Source organism: Ictidomys tridecemlineatus, chromosome 2 (genome assembly GCF_052094955.1).
Source record: "Ictidomys tridecemlineatus isolate mIctTri1 chromosome 2, mIctTri1.hap1, whole genome shotgun sequence".
NCBI lineage: Eukaryota > Metazoa > Chordata > Mammalia > Rodentia > Sciuridae > Ictidomys > Ictidomys tridecemlineatus.
The window spans coordinates 17,654,419-17,668,434 of NC_135478.1; the positions used below are offsets into that span (position 1 = coordinate 17,654,419).

Genomic DNA, 14,016 nt, shown 5'->3' on the forward strand with positions numbered 1-14,016 from the left:
CCCCAGGTGAAATGCATGTCTGGCCATGAAGACCACTTACCCACAGGTGTGGATGTAAGGGAAGAAACATCACAGATTGAGGAAACCCCTTGCACACCCTCCTGCCATAACCAGGATCAAAGGAAAACATCTTAAAAAATAGTTTACAAAATGCTCTGTGTTATTAGGGGATTTCCCACCTTTTGAAATTAGCCCACCTAATTAATGCATCTTTCTTTTACACCCCCCCCCCATACATTTGCAAGTAAGTTACAGGCTTTATGACCCTTTTCCTCCTTAACATTTAAATTTTTTTGTATTTGTAGATGGATAGAATGCCTTTATGTTATTTATTTTTATGTGATGCTGAGGATTGAACCCAGTGCCTCATGCATGCTAGGCAGGCACTCTACCATGGAGCTACAGCCCCCGCCCTCGCCTTAACATTTAGCCTGTATTTTCCAAGCCCCATAAAGCCCAGCACAGTGATTAAATCCAAGACTAAAATGTTTGTTGAATAGTATCAAGCTTACACCATGCTAGGCTAATCTTGCTCTGAAGCCCCAAAGAACTTAAACCAGTGAGGGAAATCTGGACCTGTAGCTTAGATCAGCAACTTGGGGACCAGCAGCTCAGCAAAGCATAGCAGATGAGACAAATCCAGGAAAAGGAAGCAAGAGAGGAACCTGGGACATGAAAGGCAAGGCAGAATCCATCAAGGTTTCCATGGAAGCCATTGGAAGAGGAGATTTCTGAACTAAAGCCAAAGGTTTAGGGACCTATTTTTAGAAGAAAAAGAACAGAAAAGAGATGTGTTGTTCTTCCACACCCCAAAATATATAAGCCCACAGTCCTCCTAGGGGCCTCTATTACCTGTGACACTAAGGCCTTGAATAGCTATAGCCATATTTAACCCCTGCCTCTCCTGGGTGCCTGACCCCCAACAGTGGTGTCTCCTGCCACCCTCAGGCGCCCCAGAAAAAGCAACTGTATTGTATTCTCAGCTGTTCTGGTGTTCTGCAGAAACTGGAACCGACGAGCCAAAGCAGGTAAAGTTGCAGGGCTTAGGAACCATGTAAGTAAGCCCCATAGCCCATCAGCTGTGGTCTAGCCCCTGGTCCCTGTCAGTGGCTGTGCTGTCAAGGATGGAATCCCGACCCACCATAATTGTCCCAGGGATGAAGAGGGAGGGCTCAGCCAGATATCAATAGCCAGCCAAGCCTCTGGGGTTTTACAGACATATAGAGTGCCACTTCTCAACTCTCAGTGATAACTGGTTGGTCATATTTTGCATTTTTATCAATTCATCATGAGTCAATATTTTTATAAAATACCATAACACCAAAGTATGAGAAAAAATAAAATGCAAAGCAAAGGAAACTAAAATATAATATCAAATTTTAATTGGATTTAACAGACATTAAATTGCATTTTAAAATATAGGAACAAACATAGGGAAAACTAAAAGCATTATGAAGACAGTACCCATTATTCATTGAAAATGTGCCTAGGGCATTTAGTATGGAGACTCATTGTTAAATTCAACTTTCATAGTTCTGCAGCTATAAATAACCAAATAGGAAAAAGATAGGTAAGTGGTGATTTTCTGTACTAAATACTTAGACCTGCTTTTGAATGAATACTGTTTTATCAATATTAAGGTTTATAATGTAATAAATGAGTATGTTTCTTTTAATTTTTTTTTTCAGCTAGCTCAGGTTGATAACTGTCCCATTTACAAGGGATAATGTATAAGCTTCTCAGCTCTCTTTAATTAACACTTCAGATTGAAGCTGATATATCTCATTTCTTGACAAAAAATTTCCAATGGGGTTTTTTTTCCAGCCTGTAATTCAGGCTGAAGAATACACAATGCAAATTTTTATGCCTCCAAGTTAGATGATTATGTTAAGCTTTAAATTTTGAAAGGCTTGAATAAAAAATAACTTCATGGTAAAAGAAATAAATTAGAAAATTAAATATACACTTTCAGTTGCTCAGATTTTTAGGCATTTTTGGCTAAAAATTGCCAAACAAACCTTAAAGCATCACTTGTTGTAATGTGATCTTTAGTTAGTGGCTCATGCCACCTGCAACTCAACCCAGGAGTTCCATGACACTTGAACGGACCCACAAGCTTGGTCATGTGCTTGGACTTCATGACAATGTTAATTGTCCAAAATGCATCTAACCATTTACTCTCAATTTCCATTCTTATCTCATTGTGGACAGTTTGCAGACTGACATGAGCCCTCAGACCATTCTTCAGGTAGTGTTGGTGTGGGGACTTCTATCGTATAAAGCACCTTTTTGTTAAATATAATGAATTTCTGGTTAAATGATGAAGCTTTTGAACATAATTTGTTATTTTTGCTTCTAGAAAAATCCCCCTGATGGCACAGAGCAGTGGGGAGAAGTTGATGCCTTGGGATGGGCCCTTCTTCTCTTACTTAACCTCAAAACAAACATCATCAGTGAACATTTCCGCTTGATGATACAGCCACCCCTCATGCAAATAAACATAAATGCATGGTTTTCTTCAAACAGAAGTGCAGGATCTATAGGAGATGTCCAGGCCATATCTTGTCCTTCGTGACCCTGACTTGATGAACTACAATGTGTGGTTCCATTGTAGTGTTAACTGTGGCATTGTTTAAGTAGGGGATGGAAGATTGAAAAAGCAAAAGGGAAAATTGATAAAGCAATAGTACTCATAACCATGGGAATCAGAGCCCTCAATTTTGTAGGACTGGGGGAGCAAAGGAAATATGTGGCATTGTTTAGACAAAAAAAATCAATCGAATTATTAAGTTACTGTCTCTTAGCTCTGAATTCACCATTATATAACCTGCTGAGGCTTCTGTGTCAGGTGCTGCAGATAGGGAGACCCCTGAGGGCAGGAGAAGAAGCAGGAGACATGTTTCTTCCTGCCTGTGAGCTGTCTCCCTCAGCAGGGCTTCTCCACCCTGGCAACAACATGGCTCTCCCTCATCCTAGACCTGCCTCACCACAACACTCCTTCCTCCTGCTCAGGGAGGGAAGTGGAGAAGCACCCTCCCCTCAGAGCTCTGGGTTCACCTGCTCAGGACTCACTCCTCCAGCCTTCTCAGTTTATTTTAGACTAACCTGTTTCCTTTGCTCCCCAAGTCTTACAGAAGTGGGGGCTCTGATTCCTGTGGTTATCAGCACTATGTTTTCCCAATGTTCCCTTTTGCTTTTTCAATCTTCCATCCCCTGCTTAAGCAATTCCCCATATTCTCTCTGTTGAAAAAAAGCCAGTCCTTCCTACTGGTTGATAATTGTGACTCCTTCCTCCAGCACCTAGTTCAACTTTGTCCTCCATTGGTCAGAATTCTTTGTGAGAGTAATGAAAATGTTCATTTTAGCAAGATCCCAACCATATGTGGACAGGCCTATCAGATGGGCTCCTCAGGGACGCAAATACAGTGAAGGAAGGAAATCCTGATGATAAACCATGGCCCTGAGGCCTGTTTAGAAACAAGGACCGTAGCACATTGGTATAATTTCGCATATAAACTCTAGAGTAGAGGCAGTCATATCAACTGGGGGGCTAGCACAATAATCCAGGAGACGGATAGTTGGTGGCTCTGTTCCAGGTGGTGGTGGAGAAAGAGGTGAACAGAGGGTTAATTCTAAATGCATTTTGAAGCCAATCTGACAAAGAGGTTTGCTGAGGATTAGATGGAAGGTGAGAGGAGTCAAAGATCGTCCCAGGGCTTTTGACCTAAGCAGCTGGAATCATGGAGTTGCCATCAGTTGAGTTGGGGAAGGTATTAGGTGGCTAAAGTTTCAGGAGAAATCCATGAGTTGAAATATGCACAGTTGACTTTGAAATGTCACTAGGTGTCCAAGTGCAAATCATTCCAAGTCTTTGCTCTTTGTCTTGATTTATCACTTCCCCCTAGAATGAGGAAGCCTGATGTCAGTCCCTTTCAGCTCTCATTTCAGCATCTCTGGTGTGCAGCACAGTTCCTGGACCACAATCATCTCAGTAAATAGCATTTGAGTGAATGGATGAAAAAAATTGTATACTGCAGAGGTTCCAATTGAGGCCAAAGTTTGTCTTATTCAAGCTCCAACTCCACACTTGTTTTCCGGTCAGGAAGAGAATAACCATTTGGTTCTGTAAACTGCAGCTTCTAGTGTTCACTGGAAACCCATCTTACTAGCTCATCAATTGTAAGTTGAAGTCCTTCTTTCCCGAAGTAGAGAGAAACCTCTCAGAGAGAGACACAGGAGTTTTTGGTCCTTCTTTTATAAGTGTGGCCCAGCCTGGATTCTGCTGGAGACTTATTCAGTCAGAAGACAAGGCTTTGATAACATCTGGGCTCTAGGAGGGGCCAAGGGACTGAGATGGAGCAGGAGATGCCTCCTCCTGGCTTCTTTCTTTGTGTGTGGATATGCTGTTTGTGTTGTGCCCCCGTCTCCTAGGAAACCTGAAGAACATTCTAGAACAAGTTCTCTGGGAGCTTTCCTCTCTGCTCAAGTTCAAATCCAAGTAATTACAGGCTGTCTGTTGGACACTTGTCAGGGGACCACAGCCAGGTGCCTCCTTTGCCTGGTGTTCAGCACAGAATAGGAGGAGCCCTTCTGAACACTCTGTACTTTCACCTTAATTCAGCCAGCTTGGCCTTTTGCACCAGTGTGACTCTATAATGAGCTGCCTATCCAGCACCTGACCTCTGGTGTCACCTTCTTCATGGAGGTTTCCTTAACTCCCCATTTGAGTTTATGACCTGGGCAGTGCTAGGAGAATTGTGAGTTCTAAGTCATTCTGAAACAAATGACAGAATCTGTTACCTGTGGGTTGCACTGAGAGAGAGAGAAGCCCAGAAAACTTTCAGGATCCAGACAGCCCTTGATAGGCCAGCCTTTTGACTTGAATTACTTCAATGAAGGCATATATGTCACTTTCTTTCCAGCTTACACATGTTCAAAGTGGAATTTTTCAAAGTGATTAACCAAATAAACCCTAACAGAATGTCATTAAATTCTTCCAGAGGACTCTAGATGAATCTAGAAAAGACATTGAGCTGATCTTGGTCCCCACTCCCCTACCCCAGTCTCTGAAGGTGAGCCTGAGTTTGTAGAATGACCCATCTCAGTTGGCCTTAGAATGGGAAGCTTTTTACTCAGGGCCCTGAAAGCAAGGGTCTGTGGTCACCATATGCCCCAGATAGTTACCCTTCACTCTTCCTGGATCTCCCAGATCCACATGCTGGAAAGCTCTGTGTGATAAGGGGACAGACCTAAAAAAGATGAATTGACCCAGTGCTGTCATCCTTGTTACATTCCTGAGTCACCACCTTTGAAGGAAGGACATTCATCTTTGTGATTCACAATTTTCATCTGCAGAGACTCCAACATTCCCCACAAAAACACAAGGCAGGAAAAAGCCAAGGTTCTTGATGGTGTCTCCCATCTCTTGGCTAATTTCTGACAGCTGTGGTCAAGAGACTTGATTTGCCCTGACTTTTCTTTTTCCTTTGTCAACTTCCAAGGAGTCATAGGTAACGTTGACAATTGTTTAGCATTTAGATTTATTTATGGTTTGATTTTTTTTAAGCAATTAAGTAACCGGATTAAGTTTGTGCAAAAATGAAGATGCTTATCTATGTAGTATCTACACAGTCAACAAAGGGCAACTGGCTGTGTCAGCCATCCTACCCCTGTCCTAGTGGCCATCTGGCAGGCAGGTGTTTTTGAAGAACAGTGTCTGAGTGACTTGTGCTGAAAGGGTAGACAGTGCTCTCCCCACAGCTTTACAAGTAGAAGGTGAATCCAGGAAGTTCAAGGACCACCACTGGGTGCATCTTTGAAAAGTTGAACAGAAGCTATCATGTTGACAAACAACTTTTCTTGGAGGACCCAGTGAGAGAGGGAATTGGTGATGGGACTAAAGTCCCAACCATAAGCACTAGCTTACATAAAAAGGAAGGGAGCAGCTCCTGGTGGAAAGGAGCCAGGAAACTAGTCATGAGGAATAAAAAGTCACCATAGGCAGTGACCGTTCTTCCTAGGCCCTCCTTACTGAAACCTGTAGCAAATCCACCCCAGCAACGTTATTTGAGGTGAGGCATGCACAGTTACAGTGGAAACTATAGAAGGGTCAGGCTCAAGATATGTGAATTCAAAAAGGAATTATCTGGGTTGCTGAAAGTAATTTAGGGATGGTCTCATTGTTTGAATGACCTAGAGTTCTTTTGAACTTGTTTTCCTGATAAGACTCATCTCTAAAAGCTCATCAGAGGGGGAAGGATGTACTCTGACTTGGCTCTTTTTTTCTCTGTTGGGAATGACAAAACCATTTTGATGTTTGGAATGTGGAAAGCATTTTACTCTGTACATAAATCATCCTGGAGGCTCCAGGTGGCTCTCTGTATACAACCAGTGAGTCACAGGCAGACAGATGAGCCTCGGTGGGAAGACTTGGGGCATCCTCTGAATTTGGGGATTTGTATCCAGCTGGTCTGGTCTCTGTTTTTGTCCATCATCCACACTTAGCCACAGTCCTGGGATTCGCCATTCTGTCCAGGAATATTTCATAGCTAGAAATTCTGAAAACAAGTTGATTAACCTTTTTTCTTAACAACTGGTGTGATGGGCAAACTGGGAAGACTTGTATTTTAGGCACTTTTGACTAGAGCCTGCTGTCCCATGTCAGGGTGGGGGGAGTTTTGAGCACTGAAAATATTTTATTAATATATTTTAATGTGTTCTTTGAAGTATCACTTGGTGATTTTTTAAAATCCAATGTCTTTAAAAGGATCCATGTTATTGTATTGTAAATAATTTAGATGATTAAAATGGATTGTTTTAAACAGTATTTAGATTATAGTTTTACTTTATTTCAGTGACCTTTTTTTGTTCTGATTCACGTAGGAAATGCACTTGATTAGAAACAGTCCATATCTTGTCCTGACAGTGTTCTGTATTTTAGATTTTTATGTGTAGGGAAGAGCCTCTATGTGGCAGACGATTAAGAGTTAAGTTCACACAGTTAAGTCAGTAGTTGGCTGGCCGGCTGGACCATTCAGGTGAATTATCTTGGATGCCTTGATCCTTAAAGGTGAAGAAAGTGTGAGATTAAAGCTATGCCCACAGAAGATGTTGCAGGTCAGTCTATTCAGCATTTATACCCATGGAGCCCATTTTACCTGGGGAAATATCTGGAATCATGCAGACAGTGGCATCTGATCTGGTAGTGAGTGACCCTGCAGTAGAGATCTGTCATAACTGGGGCTGAGATCCTGAAGTTGGTATTGGAAGGCGGTCACACTTGGTCTAAACAGGCCTTGAAAATTTCCCTAAGTCTCCAACACCTGGCCACCAGAGGTGAGAGCCAAGAATCAGCTTTCGTCACATCTTTGTTTTATGCATAGGTCCAAATTCCATTCAGGAGCAGTTACAGAGTGTGGGGAAAGGGAACGGAATAGGTCCTGTTGGAAAGGAGCCAGACAGAAAGTTCTGGCAGCCATGTGTTCCTATGGCTTTATCACAGGGCAGGGGCCAGTTGCAGTACACCTTCATCAGCTTGTATCCTGTCTTGCTTTCAGTCAGTCTCACTCATGTCCACAGAAGTGGGTCTAGATAAGCTCGTGAAGGAAAGGTGGCCCAGGGACCCAGCAGAACCAGACAGAAAAGGATGGTACATTGATTGACAGGCCTTCAGATGTCTTTGGTGTAGGGAAGTTCCTTCCTAGTGTCTTGTGGGAGGAAGTGCTTTTTGATGCTGCCTGGCTCTACTGTAGTCTGCCCACACCCACCCACATCAGGACCTGCCGAGGAAGCCCCTGTGCTCTTGCATCAGCATGTATGTGAAGCCAGAGCAGAGCAAGCCAACTGCAGCTTGGAAGTCGAATAATGAAGAATGAGAATCGAAAACCAACAGCATAGAGCCAGCCCTCCTTAAAACTTCCAGAGCACAGCACACTTACTGAAAGCAGTTTCTTTATGGTGTCCTTACCTGGGAGAACCACAGGAGGTCCCTCCAGAGTCTAGAAACTCCCACATGGATGCTGACTGGTGGGCATCAGCTCTTGACACTTCTTACATGGAGGGGCCTTTGTGGAAGCACTTGCCTGTCAGGGTTCAGTGCGAGGGGGGAGTGCCCTCTTGGACTGGCTTTGAAGACGCTAGCAGGAAAGGTCTCCAGACAGCTCAGCCAGGCAAGCTCCCCTGCTTATTGGTGTCAGCCACAGAGAGAAGGACAAAAAGACAGAGGCCATGCAGGTCAGCTTGTTGACATCCAAAGGATCCATGGAGATTTTTGTACTTGCCCTTTTAACAGCATTCTAAAAAAATCTCTTCTCTAGATGATACCCCAGGGGCACTTGAGAGATTTTCTGGCCCTCTGCACAGGGCTGTGAAATTGTTCACCTCTTACATCACATACTTTTTAGATGAAAGACAGTAATAGCTTGGTGTAGTAGGATGACTAGACTTTTAATTTTGCAGGAACCAAGAATAAGTTGTACAGAAACTGGAAAAAGATTCTATGCTGATGAGGTTTAAAATCTCCATGTGCCTGACCAGCAGGGGCCCTGGAGTTTCCTCTGAGTTACAGGACCAGATCAGGGCTGTGTCCAAGAAATGTTTGATAAGCAGAGAAGAGTTACCTGGGCCATGTGAGGCCTGGTACGCAAGGGCTTAAAAAGTATCATTATAGAGTTGTATAGTACTTTTTAGTTTAAAGTCACTTTTTATCTTATTTTTTTTTAAAGTGATGAGCCACTTTATCTGAACCTATTCTTCATAATATCCCCCACTCCAAGGGAAATGCAGTTGAAACCACATTGATCGCTCTTACCATACTGGTGTTAATGATAGATTGTTGGGCGCGTGAGAGTTTATGGAGCTTTTTGTGTATGAATTCATCAAAGAACTTTTTTTCCCCCAGAAAAATTCATAGGCAGAGTTATATAATGAAGTGCCTTCTCTTCATAGCTTCCTCCATTTTTGTTTGGCTTGCAGCAATTTCTCGGTTATCTCAGTTCGTGAACCATTTCATTTATTGCTTGAGGAACAAAGATTCATAAAGCCTATTTAAATGGGTTTTTCCCCCCCTCCCTCTCATTTGCCTAAAGCTCCCAGTGGCTGAGAGGCTACTTGCCGTGCTAGGGGCCACGGGACCCTTCTTTGACACACAGAGCCCCACCAGACCACAGTTGGGGCATAGCATTCTTGCCTTGCTCCTCTGGCCCCGCTCACCATTTTTGTGCTTTGGCTTTGTCCTCACTTCCTTCAATATATGTGCCTACCATTTATTTATTTATTTATTTATTTTGGTTATCATTTGTTGTTTGTTTCATCTGGTTCCTGGTTTTCTTTTAAGGCACAGTCAGCTGTGTGTGGATCTGTAGGGTTTGGGGCACCAATCAGTTATGTTTTGTTTGCATTTTAGTTTTCTTTCTTTCTTTTTTTTTTTTTTTTTTTTTTTGTCAAACCTGAGAGAAAACATCCCATAAGGAGCTAGAAGTTTCTAGTTCACAGCCTTTGGAATCTTCCTGGCCTTTGATTCCTCAAGGCCTCTGAGATCCTAATCCATTTTCACCCAGGAGGTCTCTGGGGGCTGAGCTGCTGCAGGGGCACAGGTGGGTGGGGAGGGTCGGGGGGAATCATCCCAGGACATCATTGTGCATGCTTTTTGGTGCAGCCTCTTTTTTTTTTTTTCTTTTTTTTCCCCTGATGCTTGAGTTATGAATGAGGATGACCTCTACAATCATGATGTCTCGTGACTACTTGTTCCTTCCCCAGCTTTCTGATGCATGGTCTTAATACCTGTGATTTTACTTTGCTCCAGACCATAATCTTCAGCCGCCTCAACAACCACCTGTAGGAACATTAAAAGGAAATAAATTGAGGATCCCCTGTTGCTCTCTCGACTTCACTTGAAATCAGACATCCTAGAAATGGCAAGAAAGGAGCCAGGGGGAGGTGTCAAGGAGGGAGCAGTGATGCCACTTGCACCACTGTGTGTCAGACACTGTCCTGGAGATGGGGCACCCCAGAGGGCCCTGATCTCTGAACTCTTGCCAGGTTTCTGTTGAGGCTGCTGAGATCGCCACCTCCCACCATGTCAATCACAGGTGGACAGTAGTGGAGCAAGCTTCCCGCGCCCCTTTTTGTATGAGCAGAAAAGGGAGCAGCACAAGCCTTGCCTAACTGCCAGGTGCCAAGTGCCTCTCCCCAACCGCTCCATCCCCTCCCCTGGGCCGAGTTTTGGCACCTGTTTGCCCATGTAAAGCAACAAAAGAAGAAAGCAGATCCTGACCTCTGTGGAGGAAAACCAAATTTACCCCCAAGGCCCATTAGTACCTCCCCCTGGAACTGGATCCACTACTGGCCCAGGAATATGATGAGGAACCCTGTCTGGATTGGGCCGGAAGCTGGGATCCAATGTTCTGCAGACCAGTGCTCAAAAATGTGGTCGTTTTTTGAGCGACCACCTTCCTCACCCAGATCCAGTTAACAAGGTAGCTCATCACTTCTTGCATCTGCTCAGGGCTGTGCTGGAGTTTTGTTTTTACCGTGGTATACTTGGATGCAAGGAATATGTTTTGTTCCCCGATTTAGCGTACCACCCTGGGAAGTGCATGTCACAGACCAACTCCACCTTCACCTTCGCCACCTGTCACATCCTGCATCCTTCAGACGAGCTCACGCGGGTCACACCAAGGTAAGGGTCCCTGGCCCCTGGTGGGCAGAAGCGGGGTGAACCCGGGCACTCCCTTTCCTGCAAGGCTTCCTATGGAGCAAAGTGAGGTCAAGGAGATCATTCAAAAGCCAACTCTAGCCAGCTTGAGCATTTTAGGAGTATTTATAGTCACCTGTGCTGAGTCAGATCTTTGCTTTTGAATTGAAGCTCCTGTTGATTCAGATGCAGCGCAGATGGAGAAACCTCAACCCACCTTTCATTGCCCTTTTCTTGGCCCTGGAATTACTCTCAGGCCCTTCCTGAACAGGCGAACAATTGAAATCCAACAGACCTGCAGCCAAATCTGCTGGATGTTTGCCCCAGAGCTTGCCAGTAGAGCATGGCGTTCTTTCATGGTGGAGTTACGGAGCTCTGTGGAAGCCCTTGTACCTCTGTAACAGGCCCCGGGAACCATGCACCACAGCCAGACTATAATGACCCAAATGATAAATCTCCAAGACCAAGCCAGAGCCCAGCATGTTCAATTCCTTCTAGTGCAGCATCTGGAAAGAGGCCTTGTATGTCGTGGGTTGGTCTGTTTGGCTTGATCAGCTGCACAACTTCCCTCCACACCTTCCAGTGAAAGGGAAAGTGGTCTCCCCAACATAACAGAATGCCCCCCTCAGCCATTCCCTCTGTGGTGCAGTCAAGTAAGATTCTGAGGATTATGGAAGGTAAGGCTGAAAGGGAGGGAGGTGAGAAGGGCCAGCTTAGAGGGAGCAACCATCCCCAGGAGCACCTTAAACTCTGAATAATTCTCCGCAGGTCATGTGAGGAGGACCACGAAGCAGCCCTGTGCCCCGCTGAGCTGAGAGGAGATGTAGGGCAGAGAGTCTGAGCCCACGGGCGAGGCAGGGGTTGAGCACACGGCCAGTAGTGCCTGCCCTGGCAGGTCACATGGAAAGAGCTGTGTGTGCACGCAGGGCCGCCACTAACCCGGGGACTGAGGCTTGGATGTGTCTCTGTGGTTGTGCCTGGCTAACAGAGCCTTGACCGTCCACACCCCTAACTCTCTAAACTGCCCCAGCAAGTCGAGTGCCAGCGCTAATACATGCCTAACCCGAAGGTCTCATCCTGTGGATCTCTAAATTTTAGTTCTGTCTTCTCCATCTCCCCTGTGGCCCAGAAGAACCTGGTTTTCCCATCCTGTGGCTCTGTGTTTGGAAGAGGCTGTCTTTAAAGCAACAGAACTCAGCTCCCCAATGAAGGCTGGTGCAGGGCAACTAGATGCCCCTTTCTAACTACTGCCTCAGAATGCAGACTGCACCCAAGTGGATCTTCATCTGGAAGACCACCCAGCTGTGTCCCGGACCAGGAAAACCATAGGAAGTCAGGAGTATGGAAGGGCTTTCTTACCAGAGTTGGAAAGAAAGGTAGCCAGAAACACAATGAAATTTCCCTGAGGATGGTCACACAAGGTTTTAAGTCTAGAATTTTTTTTTTAACCCTGTCTTAATGATACATCAACATTTGTAAAATTCTCCCTGTGCCTTTACAAAATGCACATTTTCAACCACAGGAATATGCTGTGGTTTCTAATGTCACATTTCTCAGAGTACTCCTGATTGGCCAGCTTACTCCCACCTTAGCTTATGGGAGATGGCTCTGTTCTGTGGTCACTGCCCTTGCTGATTGGCCAGTGGGGAGGTCACCTGAGTGTGGTGCCACATGGTGTTTCCAGCCTGTATTTTTGGTTGAACTGTTTCCCAGGAAGGGCCCCTTTGGTCACTCCAGGGATCTGCTCCAGAAGGGGTCCCCTACCTTCCCTTTATGTGGTTGGTGCTCTGCCCATGGTATTTGGGCCTCCCCTGGCCAGGCTGGGGACACTCACCTGACCTGCCCCTGCCAAATCGGAGGGCAGGTCCCAGGAGACCTTTGGAAGGAGGTACTCCTTTGCCCTTGGCTGCTCATTCAGAAGCAGGGCAGGGCTCCTGCCTATTCCCCCCCCCCCCATCCCTGGAGCAGCTATTAAAAATCAGTCTTCCTTGTTTTCATAAGCAGACACAGAAGCCTTTCCTCCTATTCCCCTCCTGTAGACTTGTCTGCTGGGCCCCTAGGGGTCCTCAGCAGGACACTGAGTGAAGGAAGGAGCTTTCAGCTTTCCTTTAGTCACTTGGGAGCCTGAAGCTGGGAAACTCTGTAAATGAAGGTCCCATAATACAGGGCATGGCTTCCTTCCCCTGACCCCATAACTCCGCTCATCAAAATGGGTTTGGACAGCATGTGAAGGTGGTGAGGGGCAACAAGGTGCCCTACCATCTCCCCTTTAGTTCTATATAAACACACAGCTTTTTGCAATAAAATTGGAATTCTCCCGGGAAGTGTCTTTGTCTGGGGAATTCTTTCATTCTGGTGCCCCCTGTGAGGAGAAGGGTGAGCTCTTTCCAACAAGAGCCCCGTCCCCTGCCCCGCTGAGGACTCTCCGCCCAGGTCTGCTGTTTTCAGACGTGGCTTCTGCACTCACCACTGATTAGACTGTAGGTAAGGTCCCCTTGACCCCGGCTCGCCAACTCCCTTGGAGCTACAGCTGGTACTGTGACCCTTGATCCTCAGGCACACTCCAGAAGCTCGTTGGGGGAAGGGGATTCCCACCACTAAGACCTTTACTGGTCGCAGTGGACCCTCTGGTGAAGCGTTTCCCTTTGGGGCGTGAGGCTTCTGAGTTTGCAGGAGAGGTTCTGTGGTTTTTTCCTCCTCTGCTGCTGCTGCCACTGCTGCCGGCTAGAGCTGCTATTTCCTGCTGGGCTACTGTGTCTGCCTGAAGCTGCCTTTCTGCTCCGGCGGGAAAACTGAACTCCCGGCCTGGAACTCCGTTCCGCTGGACCCGGAGTTCTGTTTTCATTACTGACTTTTTCCGCTGTGGTCGAAAACTTTCCTGACGTCAGGTTGCCCGTGGCTCAGACCCCATTGGGTCTCACAGATCGCACTTCACTGTTGACGACCAGGTAGTGCCCTCTGTAGTTCCTGGCGACGGCTGGTCATTTTGGGGACGCCCACCTGACCCCCATTGGCCCTGGGATTCCTGGAAGCAGTTCCAGCCCGGGTTTTCCCTTTGTCTTTCTCCATTATGCTTATTCTCTCTTTCTCTCTTCCATCCCTCCCTGTGACTATGGGCACCTCTTCCTCTATACCTGAAGCCTCACCTCTCAAATGTTTAATAAAAAATCTGGCCACACTCTCCCTCACACCAGACATCAAGCCAAAACTTTTAATCAAATTCTGTACCCAAGGTTGGCCTACATATCCACTGGAGAATGGCAATCATTGGCCTCCAGAAGGCTCCTTAGATCCAAACCTCCTTGGAGACCTTTTTAACTACT

General features: G+C 45.8%; 1 long non-coding RNA gene across 1 annotated transcript; it reads right to left on the reverse strand.

Moving 5' to 3' along the window:
- Positions 1 to 5,512: 5,512 nt before the first annotated feature.
- LOC144375017 (uncharacterized) lies at positions 5,513 to 13,760 on the reverse strand. The gene is made up of 2 exons (XR_013434279.1): positions 13,161 to 13,760; positions 5,513 to 9,832 (listed from the first exon to the last, which is right to left on the reverse strand). It is a non-coding gene; the product is annotated as an uncharacterized LOC144375017 (long non-coding RNA).
- Positions 13,761 to 14,016: the final 256 nt, after the last annotated feature.